The sequence below is a fragment of the Elgaria multicarinata genome, chromosome 1 (genome assembly GCF_023053635.1).
Source record: "Elgaria multicarinata webbii isolate HBS135686 ecotype San Diego chromosome 1, rElgMul1.1.pri, whole genome shotgun sequence".
NCBI classification, from domain to species: Eukaryota; Metazoa; Chordata; class Lepidosauria; order Squamata; family Anguidae; genus Elgaria; species Elgaria multicarinata.
In genome coordinates, this window is record NC_086171.1 from 7,251,868 (window position 1) to 7,264,954 (window position 13,087).

The window sequence follows — 13,087 nt, forward strand, 5'->3', positions numbered from 1 at the left end:
TATTCTTAAACATATTTTATTATATTCTTTCACATAGTCCATTAGTATATATTCTCATACATATTATATTAGTATTCATATTTTGTTCTTCTTATAGTAGTGGTTGGTTCTTTTTCCCCCTCCCCTCTCTTAAATCCTGATTGTGTTTCCTTCTATCTTCTATATACCAAATATACCAAAAAAATTGGATTCTCTTTTTCTTCTCTGTGTAACTTCGACGGAGTGGGCTGCTTTTGTCAAGTTCAACAGGCAGCCACAGATTGAGCATTTTGGGGAAAGCATACGCACACCATTTCCCTATTCTTAAACATATTATTATTATATTCTTTGACATAGTCTTAGTAGTCTATTAGTATACATTCTCATACATATTAGTAGTAGTATTCATATTTTGTTCTTCTTATAGTAGTGGTTGTCCCATTTCTTGTCCCATTTCCCTACATTTATTAGTAATATTCTAAAACATATTATTATATTCTTGTAGATATTCTTAGTAGTATATTCTCATACATATTAGTAGTAGTATATTTTATTGTTCTTGTCCCATTTCCCTACATTTAAACATATTATATTCTTCTTATACATATTCTTAGTAGTACCTTATACATAGTATTAGTAGTATTAATATTTTGTTAGTCATCATGAAAAGAGAAAGCAGGCGTGCTGAAAGCAGCAAGGCTCAGTCTGCCAGCAGGGCTTCCTCTCCTCCTGTGAAACTCAAACGGGCAACTCCTTGGCTGACTGCTCCAAAACAGAAGCAGGACAAGCAGCAGGCAGAGCCACTCTCTTCTGCAACTTGTGCCCGGCGTTCTCTTTTTGAGGGTGGGAATGGGAAAAGTGCCCGTTTGCAAGAGGCACGTGGCAGCAGTGCCATTAGAGGAGGAGGAGTATCCCCAACTCCTTCATTCTCCTTTCAGCCCACGAGCCCGCTGATGGACCTAGACGAGGTCCTCAGCACAGTGGAGGGGGGGGAGGAGGAGGAGGCGGTGGGCCTCCAGGATGTGGGGGCTGAGGAGGAGCAGCAGCAGGCCGAGGCTCTCTCCCCAGTCTCATCCCACACCCCTGTTTCTGTGGCAACACCAGAGAGCTCAGGCGGGCAATTGGTGGTGTCACCACAGAAACGAAAGACAAGCATCGTGTGGGACCACTTTGAGTTGGGAGCGGATCCCCGCTTTGCTGTCTGTCGCCACTGCAAACTCAGCCTAAGCAGGGGTTCATCGACAGGGCATTATGGAACCAGCAGCATGAAGATGCATCTTCATAGGCAGCACCAGGCGATCTTGCTGGGGAAAGAGGCGGGCAAGGCGACTGGTTCCAGGGGAAAGCCGAAGGCTGCTGCTGGCACTGCCACTCTAAGCTCTCCATCTCCCATCCCCACAAGGGTTAGGCAGGCAACCCTGCAGGACATGGGGTGGGGGAAGTATTGACCCACAAGATGGCGTTTTCCAATGCCCACCCAGGGTGCTACTGTGTTGGGGCATCTGCCGGGACTGACTCCTCCCCAATACTAGATCTATGACATGTCACTCTGCCTGCCCCTCTGCTAGCCTGTCCTCCTCGGTGACCGACTCGCTGGGATGGTTTGCGTTTGCAATGCGTGACTAACTGCAATGCTGGCTTAGAAACCAGCCATCACTTCCTTGTGCCCCCAGAAATGCCCGCAGCCTGCCTGCCTGCCTGCCCGCCTCCCCCGGGGTGCTGCTGTGGTGGGGCATCTGCCAGGACTGACTCCTCGCCTACTCTGCCTGCCTCTCTGCCCGCCTGGTGCCTGGTTTGCTCCCAATCGTCCTCCTCTGTGCCCCTCAAGGCGTAACTGCTGGCTTAGAAAGAAACAACCAGCCATCTTTGCCTCACTTTGCGCCCACTTATGGGTTGGTTTGCTATGCGTTAGTGCTCAAGCCATCCTTGCGGCACTACAATGCATGCTGCCTGCCTGCTTTCCATTGATGGTGCTATATAAATAAATAATAATAATAATAATAATTCTCCCCTTCCCGCCTTGCAGCGATGGTGTATGTGTCTTGCTTTGACTCAGGGGAGAAGTCCTTCCTGCGCTCACTTAGACTTTATCAAATTCAATAATCCCTTTTTCAAATGTGCCAGAAGATTTAGGGTTATCTCGTGGCATGTTGGGATTGCCTTGGAACTGGCCCCATTGAGCTGTCTGCAATTGCAACTTTAAATCCCTGACATACTGGAGTGTTCAAATTTCAAAAGTTCCCCTAACATCAGGGGATGATGGGATTGCCTTGAAACTTGGTGTCCATGGGGACACATGGGTAAGCTGTCATGGGACCAAAGGATAGGTTTCTAACGTGCAAATTGACGTAGTTGTAGAATGGGACTTGATTTGGGGTGAGTTAAAAAGTTTAAGCCGCGCCAAAAATCAGGGGATGATGGGATTTGCTTGCAACTTGGCGTGCATGTGGACACATGGATAAGCTCTCCTGGTGCCGAGTTTGAGGTTTCTAACATGCAAATTGACGGAGCTATCCCAAGGGGTGTGAATGGGGTGCCCGATTTTCATAAATTCCCCAAAAATCAGGGGATGATGGGATTGCCTTGAAACTTGGCGTGCATGTGGACACGTGGATAAGCTATCATGGTGCTGAGTTTGAGGTTTCTAACGTGCAAATTGACGTAGTTGTAGAATGGGACAATTTGGGGTGAGTTAAGCCATGCCAAAAATCAGGGGATGATGGGATTTGCTTGCAACTTGGCGTGCATGTGGACACATGGATAAGCTCTCCTGGTGCCGAGTTTGAGGTTTCTAACATGCAAATTGACGGAGCTATCCCAAGGGGTGTGAATGGGGTGCCCGATTTTCATAAATTCCCCAAAAATCAGGGGATGATGGGATTGCCTTGAAACTTGGCGTGCATGTGGACACGTGGATAAGCTATCATGGTGCTGAGTTTGAGGTTTCTAACGTGCAAATTGACGGAGCTATCTAAAGGGGTGTGAATTAGGGTTATGGGAGGTGCGTTAGAGGGTAGAGCCGCGCCAAAAATCAGGGGATGATGGGATTTGCTTGCAACTTGGCGTGCATGTGGACACATGGATAAGCTGCCCTGGTGCCGAGTTTGAGGTTTGTAACATGCAAATTGACGGAGCTATCCCAAGGGGTGTGAATGGGGTGCCCGATTTTCAAAAATTCGCCAAAAATCAGGGGATGATGGGATTGCCTTGAAACTTGGCGTGTGTGTGTATACGCCCATGAGGTGTCATGGTGCCAAACGTGAGGTTTCTAACTTCAACGGAAAAAAAGTTGTTTACTTTTTTAGCTTTCAATGCAAGCCTATGGGGGGGCAAAAACGGAGCTCCGGATCCGATCCGGAGCTCCGAGCGGAGCGGAGCGGAAGTGGGCGGAGCGGGGGCGGGGCGGAGCGACCCGCTCCGAAAAATGGCGGATCTGCAAGTGAAGCGGAGCGGGGGGTCCGTGCACACCCCTAATTTTAACACTTAATTTTAACTTAAATTTAAATTTTACTGTTTTAACTCTGTATTTTAATCCTATATCAACTTTGCTGTGTGGTTTTATCCTGGTTGCGCTTTTTATACTGTATTTCGTAATTGTGTTTTAAACTGTTGGGTGTTTTACTGTGGTTTTAATTTTTGTGAACCGCCCAGAGAGCTTCGGCTATTGGGCGGTATAAAAATGTAATAAATAAATAAATAAATAAATAAATAAATCTACATCTCCCAGGCACCAGGAGGGCAGAGAGGCAGGCAGAGAGCGGCTACACAATGTACGATGACTAAGCCATAGACCTCTGGGGAAGTCAGTCCCAGCAGATCCCGACACCCCACAATGATGACATCTAGGCAGAGGAGGCAGGAAGAGAGGCGAGCACAGGCAGGCACAGGAAGGCAGGTATTAAGGGGCCAGTACATTGCACAAGTAAACAATAGATCTCTGGGGAATAATTCTCAACAGATCCCGCTACCCCACAATTATGGCACCTAGGCAGAGGAGGCAGGCAGAGAGGTGAGCACAGTTGGACACAGGCAGGCAGGCTGGCGGGGATTAAGGGGGTGGTACATTGCACAGGTAAGCCATAGGTGTCTGGGAGTGTAATTCCCAGCAGATCCAGCTACTCCACAATGACGGCACCCAGGCAGAGGAGGCAGGCAGGCAGGCAGAGAGGCGGGCACATGCAGGCAGGCAGTCTGGAGGGCATTAAGGGACTGGTACATTGTACAGGTAAGCCGTAGATCTCTGGGGGAGTAAGTCCCAGCAGATCCAGCTACCCCACAATGATGGCAGCCAGGCGGAGGAAGCAGGCAGAGAGGCGGGCACAGGTAGGCACAGGTGGGCACAGGCAGGCAGGCAAGAAGACTGACGGGCATTAAGGGGTTGGTACATTGCACAGGTAAGCCATAGATCTCTGGGGGAGTCAGTCCCAGCAGATCCAGCTACCCTACAATGATGGCACCCAGGCAGAGAGGCGGGGACAGGTGGGCGTAGGCAGGCAGGCATAAATGGGCTAGGTACATTGCACAGGTAAGCCATAGATCTCTGGGGGAGTGTACTTCCTGTTCCTGTTTGAGAACAACAGCCCAATGCAAAAGCACTGGTGAAGTCCATTAGTGTCAGGAGTTGAAGTGTGAGCTAGCTTCTCAAAGCCAGGAGTCTACATAGGAGCAGCCCTAGGACCTGACTCTGTGCAATTGACCTTGGTGAAGCGAAATCCAAGGACAGTTGAGGGGACACATTTTATGTTGCTCCAGGAAGGAAGCCTCAAACCCAACTTTTAAAACCGCAATAAGGCCTATGTTGGACAGTGGAAGTGCCACGTGTGGACCCAGCACTGACTCCCTGCATGAACAGTACTGGGAAGGCACCACCAATCTGTTAAGGGTGGTGCGACACAGCAGCTTGGAGAATGGAACCACATGTGCCATCATCCTCTTGAAGCCTGCGTTTTCAACGAGGCTGAATGGCTGGTCGTCCAATGCCACAATCTCACTGATGCAGATGGTAATCTTGGTGGGCGTGGGAAAATGCCAACTTGTGGCTCCATTCTTCCCCCGCCCCATGTCCTCGAGGGTTGCCTGCCTAACCCTTGTGGGGATGGAAAATGGAGAGCTTAAGAGTGCCAGCAGCAGCAGCCTTCTGCTTTCCCCTGGCACCAGTCGCCTTGGAAGTGCCCGCCTCTTTCCCCAGCAAGATCGACTGCTGCTGCCACAGCAGATGCATCCTGAGGCTGCTGGTTCCATAATGCCCTGTACCTGAACCCTCACTTAGGGAAGCCTTACAGTGGCAACAGGCAGCAAAGCGGGAATCCACTCCCACGTCAAAGTGGTCCCACACCATGCTTGTCTTTTGCTTCTGTCGTGACACCAACTGCCTGCCTACGCTCTCAGGTGTCGCCACAGAAGCAGGGGTAACAGAGGAAGAGGGCTTGGATACTGGGGAGAGAGCCTCGGCCTGCTGCTCCTCATCACCCACATCCTGGAGGACCGCCTCCTCCTCTTGACCCTCCACTGTGCTGAGGACCTCATCTATAATGTCTTGCGAAAGATCCATCAGCGGGCTCCCCTCAATCAATAATGAAGGAGTTGGGGATACTCCTCCTCCTCCTCCAATGGCACTAATGCTGCTGCTTCTGCCTGCCTCTTGCAAAGGGGCAGTTATCCCACCCTCAAAAAGTGAATGGCGGGTGCAAGTTGGAGAAGCGGGCACGTCTGCCTGCTTCTTCTCCTGCTTCTGTTGATGAGCACCCAGCCAAGGACTTGCACGTTTGATTTTTACAACTGGAGGGGCTGCCTGCTTACTGGTGCCAGCATTGCCTTGCCCACTGCTTTTACCAAGTCCAAAAACACATGTCACCTGCTGCCTTTTCTCGTTATCAATAATTATTATAAATAATAATAATACATGTATTTATTATTTAGGGAATGGGACAAGTGTGTGCTTTGCCCAAACTTTATTTAAATGCTTTTTGCCCTTAACAAGAAGTGCACAGCAAGCACAGTCACACAACCACACGCAGTCACAACAAACACAAACATAAAGTGAGAGAGAGAGAGAGAGAGAGAGAGAGAGAGAGGGGATAGGGTTTTTTTTGGTATTTTTTTTCTATAGAAGAAGGAAAATGAATACAAACACAGTCACAGAACACAGGGTTTAAAAGGCAGGGGGGAAGGGGTGGGGGTTGGGAAGCAAACAAACACTCCAAATGAAAAATTATAAATGTATATAAATCAAAGTAAGGCAAAACACAAAGCAAAGGAAAGCTAAGTAAAAAGTCAGAAACAAACAAGCAAACAACCAATCTGATCTAAATCCCATATCGCCTCCAAAACGCAGCTGCAGAAATACCCTCCTCTCTCCACAAACTCCAAACCCGCAAAGAGAGAGAAAGGACAACTCTCTCTTGGTGGCTCTGGCTTAGTCCCCCTCTCCAACATTGGAACTGGAGGATGCTTCACATCAGGTGATCACTTATCATCACAATTCAGAGTTGAATCTGCCTCTCATCGCTTCAAAAAAGGTTCCCCCTTTCCGTTTTACCCATTATAAGAAAATTAATAGTTGATACAAATGACCCCCAATCATCACTCTCTAAGCACAGTAAGTTTCAGAGATGTAGCTTTAAAAACAAAGAAGTTATAGGTGTTCTTTCGCCAAATGCAATCCTAAGCAAAAGAGATTCCAAAATGGTGGGTGGAGCCTCATTACTAAGCAGTTCGCGCTGCAAATGGGTGACCCGCTTCACCATGCTTCGCTTCACCCTGACCCAATCCGTCTCCACCTTTGGCAGAGGCAAATCAGGCCGATCCGATATCGCTTCTAGAAACCAAACCAAAGCAGAGCGCAACCCTAATTTCCCTAGTGGCAAACGCAACACATGGCAATGAGACATTTTTGTTGCTGCTCAGTTGGCTGTATAACCCAAAAACCAATATGTGAAGTATGACAAGACAAAGAAGAGGTGCCCAATCAATGCCTTTGATGCTGGATCCCATCCACGAGATTCACCCAAAACATACATTCACACAACTGAAATCTGACCAGGAAATCAGTATGCACATACTTGGCTTGTTTCAGGTTTACTGTGATTTTCATCACTTACTTCTATACTTCTTTGTAAACTGCCCAGGGAACTTCCGCTATTGGGTGGTATAGAAATGCAATAAATACATTAATCTAAGAGAAGAACAATTATATTGAAGAGACTTCTTGTTCAGCTGGCAGACCAGCTCACTAGGCAAGACTGCCACGACACAGTACAGTATAGGGATTCTAAGCATGATTATTTCAGAAGCAGATTAGATTCAAGTCTCAAGAACATTTTACACGACAACTGTATTATTTTAAATTATTTTTAGGCTGCCTTCAAGGATAGAACCCCTTGGAATTGTTGAGCAATACATTTCATGTGCGCGTAGGGTAGGGTGGGGAGAAATGGCCCAAACAGAACTAAGCATAAGAACATAAGAAGTGCCATACTGGATCGGACCGGGAGTCCATCTAGTCCAGCACTCTCTTCACACAGGGGCCAACCAGCTGTGGACCAGGGACCCACAAGCAGGACTGCACAACAGCACCCTCCAGCCCATGCTCCCTAGCCATTGGTATATACAGGCTTACTGCTCCTGATCCCAGAGGTAGCACAGAGCCATCAGGCTAGACTTCTCCTCCAGGAATTTATCCATAAGAATATAAGGAGAAAGTGAAGATGAGGAAGAAAAACTTACGTCACCCGGGTTTGCTTTCAGAAGAGTGAAGTTCAAGCTCCCTCTTCTGATTTAGAGCAGAGTGCAATGTTCTTTTGGAAGTCTGCCTCCTTGTTCTGTAGACAGATCATATTTATTTAAAGGGGCATGGGAGTGCCACTCTAGTTAAGGTCGTACAGTAAAAAAGCATTCTACCATTATAAATGGGTAATTTTCATAAAATCAAAAATGTTTCACCAATCTTCCTGAAATGTACATGTTCCAGAAATGAAATATTATAACGTATAAGGTGGCCGTTTTAATTCATACTACAAGTATGCTCAGTCGTGTCTACTCCATCCTGCCTCAGCTAGATCGGAATGTTGAAGGAAGGAAATGGGCTCTCTCCTAAAGCATAGACATGCCCTATCAGAAGTAAGTACCATTGAGTGTAACGGCCTTACTCCCAGGTAAGAGTGTAGGGGATTGTAGCCTTTTAGAAGCTGACTGGAACCTTGGCAAAGGGAAGAGATTCCTCCAGCATGATAATCCTACAAGTTACAACTTACTTCCGTTGAGTGTGTATGTGTGTGTTTTTATTCTTCATTTGATCATTGCTGCTGCTTGGTTTTCAAGTCAATCCAAGCCAGGTCTACTCAGAAGTAAATTCTATTCCACGCAATGAGTCTCACTTCCATGCACTAATTTGAAGGGGTGTCAAAAGAGATTCTGAATACAATAAAAATGTAGATTTCCTACTTGGTATACCAAAATCAAAACAGATCATAAAAGGGCTACTTATTTGCAAGAATTTACTTTTTGCCCTGTTAGGCATGCTTTTACCCAGCTCAGATTTCAAACAATGTCCACTGAGTATCTGCCTGGAGGATTTTCTAATAGACCTGCGAAAGATTGCTTTTGCATAAGCGAGGCAGGACATTCTGTATTTTCTGGCGTATAAGACTACTTTTTATTTAACCCAGGAAAATCTTCTCAAAAGTTGGGGGTCGTCTTATACGCCCAGTATAAGATGACTTTTTAACCCAGGAAGATCTTCTCAAAAGTTGGGATTCTTCTTATACGCCCAGTCGTCTTATACGCCGGAAAATACGGTATTGAAGATCTCGTACATTCTATCCTACACTAAGGTGACGATATTTTGGAAACCAAAGAGGAGGGCTACATGGTCGCCCCACAAGGGGGCGTGTCCAGCACCAAGGGGTGTGCCCACCCGAACATAGCCTTGGACACATGTCTGATTTTACAGCACACATTTAAGACAAATCTGTTCTACATAACATCTTAATGTTAAAATCACTGAAATAAAGAACAAGTGAGAGATTTAATGTATCTGAAATTAACTTCACTCGCTTCTATATTTGTAGGTTTTGCTGTACTTTGAAGCTCTTGCTATACTCTGTGTGCTACATTCTCCCCTTCCCTCAAATATCTTTTCTGACTGTATCTTCACTCATTGCAAGCTGCTGTGGTTGTTATCAGGGTTTGATACTGACCAGCCGGATGGCTGGCTTTTTAAAATTTCAATTTTTAAAAAAAGCTTGTGTATGATTGTCACAAGTTTCTCTACTCTAACATTAAGGTGGGTGTTGTGGCAGTGAACACTACTTTGCCCATTCACACTCCTCACTTATATACATTACCTTCTCAAGGCTTGTGTGCTGGCACCACTTCGCACATCCAGACTTTGAACTCCTGTCTCCTTCCTGCACAAACACGCAACACTGAGACCCTCTTCCTAATGCCCTGAGTTTCATGCCAGCACCATCAGGCTAAGTTAAAATAGGTGTCTCTGGGTTGTCTGTGCAGCCTCTGTTGTCTCTCACTCTAAGGGCCTTGCTAGACCTACCTGATAATCCGTATGTGAGGAGGGGCCAGGCCATACGAGAAGTAGCGTGTCCTGTAGGCCCCGTCCACACGTAAAATGCAACGGGGCCGAGGGAAGCCCCTTCGCATCCGCCATTTTTTTTCTCCTTAAAGGGGCCACGTGCGCAGGAGCGCACCACCGGAAAAGGTAGTTTTTAAAAATAATAATAATAATAATAGGGAACACTGCCCCCTGCCCCCCATGTCCCGCAGCTGCCGCCGATGTTCCGAGCTGCACTGTCCCGCTGCCACCGCTGCCGCCACTGCCGCTGCTGTACCCAGCCGGGTTTTCCTGTTGTCGCCATGTCCTGCAGGTGACTCACTTTAGCCAATCCTCTGCCCCACTCTGGTCATTGGCACCCCCTCCCTCACCACGCCGTTTCCACAACTGAAACAGATCAATACCCCAATTAGCACGACCTTGGCTACTCCAGCTAAACTGATAACCCACAGGTGCTGCTCCAGGAGATAGGGAGGGCTTGGCACCAGGGCCAGGGCCAGAATTTTTTCACCGTAGGCAAGGTGTGCTACTTTCACATACCCCTAAAAAAAATGCCTACTTCGATTTTTAAGAACAGATGTTTTGTAGAAAAAATAAAAAGCACAAAACTTGAAACTGCTAATTTTATTACAAATTGCAAGAATAAGTAATAATCAATTTTTGATTATCTTTCGCAAATACAAAAGAAAATATTTTGGCACACAAATCAGTTTGACCTAAAGGGCACACGGTATAATGCATACCTCCGCCATTGGCAACACAACGTTAAAACCTTTTACTTTTACACACCTTTAAGTATATATACTATTTAAGGTGACTTGGTGTAACCAACCAGTCATGTTAACACAGCCTCAGAAAATGAACAAAATCAAGTTGTTTATTAAGGGAATTATTTACAAAAATGAATAAAACATCACTCTAAATAATAGATAGAGATTGCTTAAATGTACTGAGATTAAATGTTCTTGGCTGAAATATAAGGGAACTGATAGATTTATTACCAATTACTACTTTAAACATAATTATATCTGGATCAAACCCAATGAAAACCATGGCAACCAAGTGATGAGCGAGACGGCTATCCACCTGAATGGGGCCACTAACACACAAGCCATGAGCGGAATAGTCTGTGAAGGGAAAGCCCAAATCCGGTTCATGATTCGGACGTTGTCTGAAATACCTCTCTCCCCATTTCACTAAGGCAAAAAACAAATGCCAGTTAGTATTGCAGCAGCCACCGGTTAGGGGGCCTGGGAGGTTCTCCTGGCACCTACACTATATTCTTTCAGATGCCAGGTGAACCTCCTTTTTATTCTCTCAGTTACTTAACAGTCTATAAATTTAATTTTATCTTTGCTGTTTTAAATTTGCTGTTTTCAATTTAGATTCCTGAACTGCTGCTGATTTTATCCTGGTTGTGCTTTTATATTGTATTTTATATCATGTTTTTATACAATTGTTTTATACTTTGAATGGTTTTAATTTTTGTGAACCGCCCAGAGAGCTTCAACTATTGGGTGGTATGAAAAAGGCAATAAATAAATGAATAAATAAATCCAATTCTGGATTTTCTGCTTGGAAAAAAGCACAAAAAAGGAGCTTTAATATACAGTGAGGATAAATTTCGATGCGTCCTATTTTATTATTTATTTATTTATTTATTTATTACTTTCGCCTTAACCGAGATCAATCGTGGAAATGTTTCACTTCCCCCACTACAGTAACTTGCCTTATTCATATAATATGTTCTTCGCCTTTCATAATTTGTTGACTGGAGTTCCTTTCTCCACACTGACTAGAGGGAGGAAAATGCAGCCCTCGTGAAGCTGGCATTGTGAGGGGCTATTCCAAAGCACATGTCCCATATGACTTGGATGTACTTTGCAATAGGCAGGTGGAAAGAAGCTAACCTTTTGGATGAGTTTCTCAATGTGAGCTAACAGTGTAAGGTTGCAGCATACAAGGCAGATGCAGTTTTTGGAAGCACTATTTTAAAATGCATTTAAATCCCTGATGTGGCTATTACATGTGACTTCCAAGTCATATGTAATAGGCACATCTGAGATTTAAAAGAACGCCCCTCCCACACCACTTACTTGCTCCGTCCCTGTCGGGCCTGGACTTGAACTGAGCTCCCTGGTCAACCAGGAAGCAAGGCTGCATGAGCTTGATTCAAGGCTGCACCCGGCTGACACGGAGCAGGTAAGAACCACCCACCCCGGCCTGTCCCCTCACCTGGCTCTGCGACCACCTCACAGAGTGCGGTGGCAGCTGATCCAGGCAAGCCCACCCCCTACCCACTTCACTTACCTGGTTCATATCTTTAACAGTTGTATTGAAAAGGAAATTTCAGCGGGTGTCATTTATATATATGGGGAACCTGCTGAAATTTCCTCTTCATCACAACACTTAAAGCTGCAGGAGCCCTGCCCTCTTTTGTATCTGGTCACTCTAGTATAGCTCCTGCATCTTTAAGTGTTGTGACAAAGAGGAAATTTTACCAGGTTCTCCATATATACAAACGATACCTGCTGAAATTTCCTTTTCCAATACAACTGTTAAAGATACAGGAGCCCTGTCCTCCTTTTCATATGGTCACCCTAGCCATATGGAAAGGAGGACAGGGCTCCTGTGTCTTTAACAGTTGCGTAGAAAAGAGAATTTCAGCAGGTGTCATTTGTATGCATGCAGCACCTGCTGAAATTTCCTCTTCATCGCAACACTTAAAGATGCAGAAGCCCTGCCCTCTTTTAAATGTGGTTATTCTAGTATAGCTCCTGCAGCTTTAACTGTTGTGATGAAGAGGGAATTTCACCAGGTTCTCCATATATACAAATGACACCTGCTGAAATTCCCTTATCTATACAACAGTGAAAGCTGCAGGAGCCCTGCCCTCTTTTAAATAGGATCTATATTAGAGTGACCACATTTAAAAGAGGGCAGGGCTCCTGCAGCTTTAAATGTTGTGATGAAGAGGAAATTTCACTGCGGCGATAGCGGTGGGCCCGGGCCAGTCCCAACCACCCCGATCCCTACCGCCACCGCCACCCCCCCAACGTCACTTACCTCCTTCTCCAATAGCAGGCCCGGGTTTAAATGTAGCCCCTGGCTTCACTGGAAGCTAGGCCAAAGCCTAGCTTCTGGTTGGAGCCGGGGGCTCCATATCAACCCGGGCCTGCCATTGGAGAGGAAGGTAGGTCACTGCTCCCACCCCCCACCCCCCTTGCTGGGCCCACCACTGCCGCTGCACGACCTGCAGCGGCAGCGGCAGCTCTAGGCAAGACCCCCGTGCCCCCCCAGTGCCCCCCTGCCTGGACCCACCGCCACTGCCGCATGAACTGTGGCTGCGGTGGCGGCTCCAATAAAGCCCACCCCCCACACACTTCACTTACCTGCTCCATTGATGGGAGGCCAGGGTTTCAACTGAGCGCTATGGCTCCACCCAGAAGTAAGGTCGTAATTGCGGCCTTGCTTCTGGGTGGAGCCGGGGGCTCAATTGAAACCCAGGCTTGCCGCCGACGGACCAGGTAAGTTGCGCCC

At 46.5% G+C, this 13,087-nt stretch overlaps 1 protein-coding gene across 2 annotated transcripts in view; it reads right to left on the reverse strand.

The window, feature by feature from the left end:
• LOC134396270 (7-alpha-hydroxycholest-4-en-3-one 12-alpha-hydroxylase-like) overlaps positions 1 to 13,087 on the reverse strand; it is a 67,363-nt gene that overhangs the window by 29,014 nt on the left and 25,262 nt on the right. Inside the window, exon 2 of one of the 2 annotated variants that reach the window (XM_063122693.1) lies at positions 7,705 to 7,799. The exons of the other annotated variant lie outside the window; for it this stretch is intronic. The gene's annotated coding sequence lies outside the window, so the exon portion shown is untranslated. The remainder of the gene's footprint in view (positions 1 to 7,704; positions 7,800 to 13,087) is intronic. 2 annotated transcript variants of the gene reach the window in all.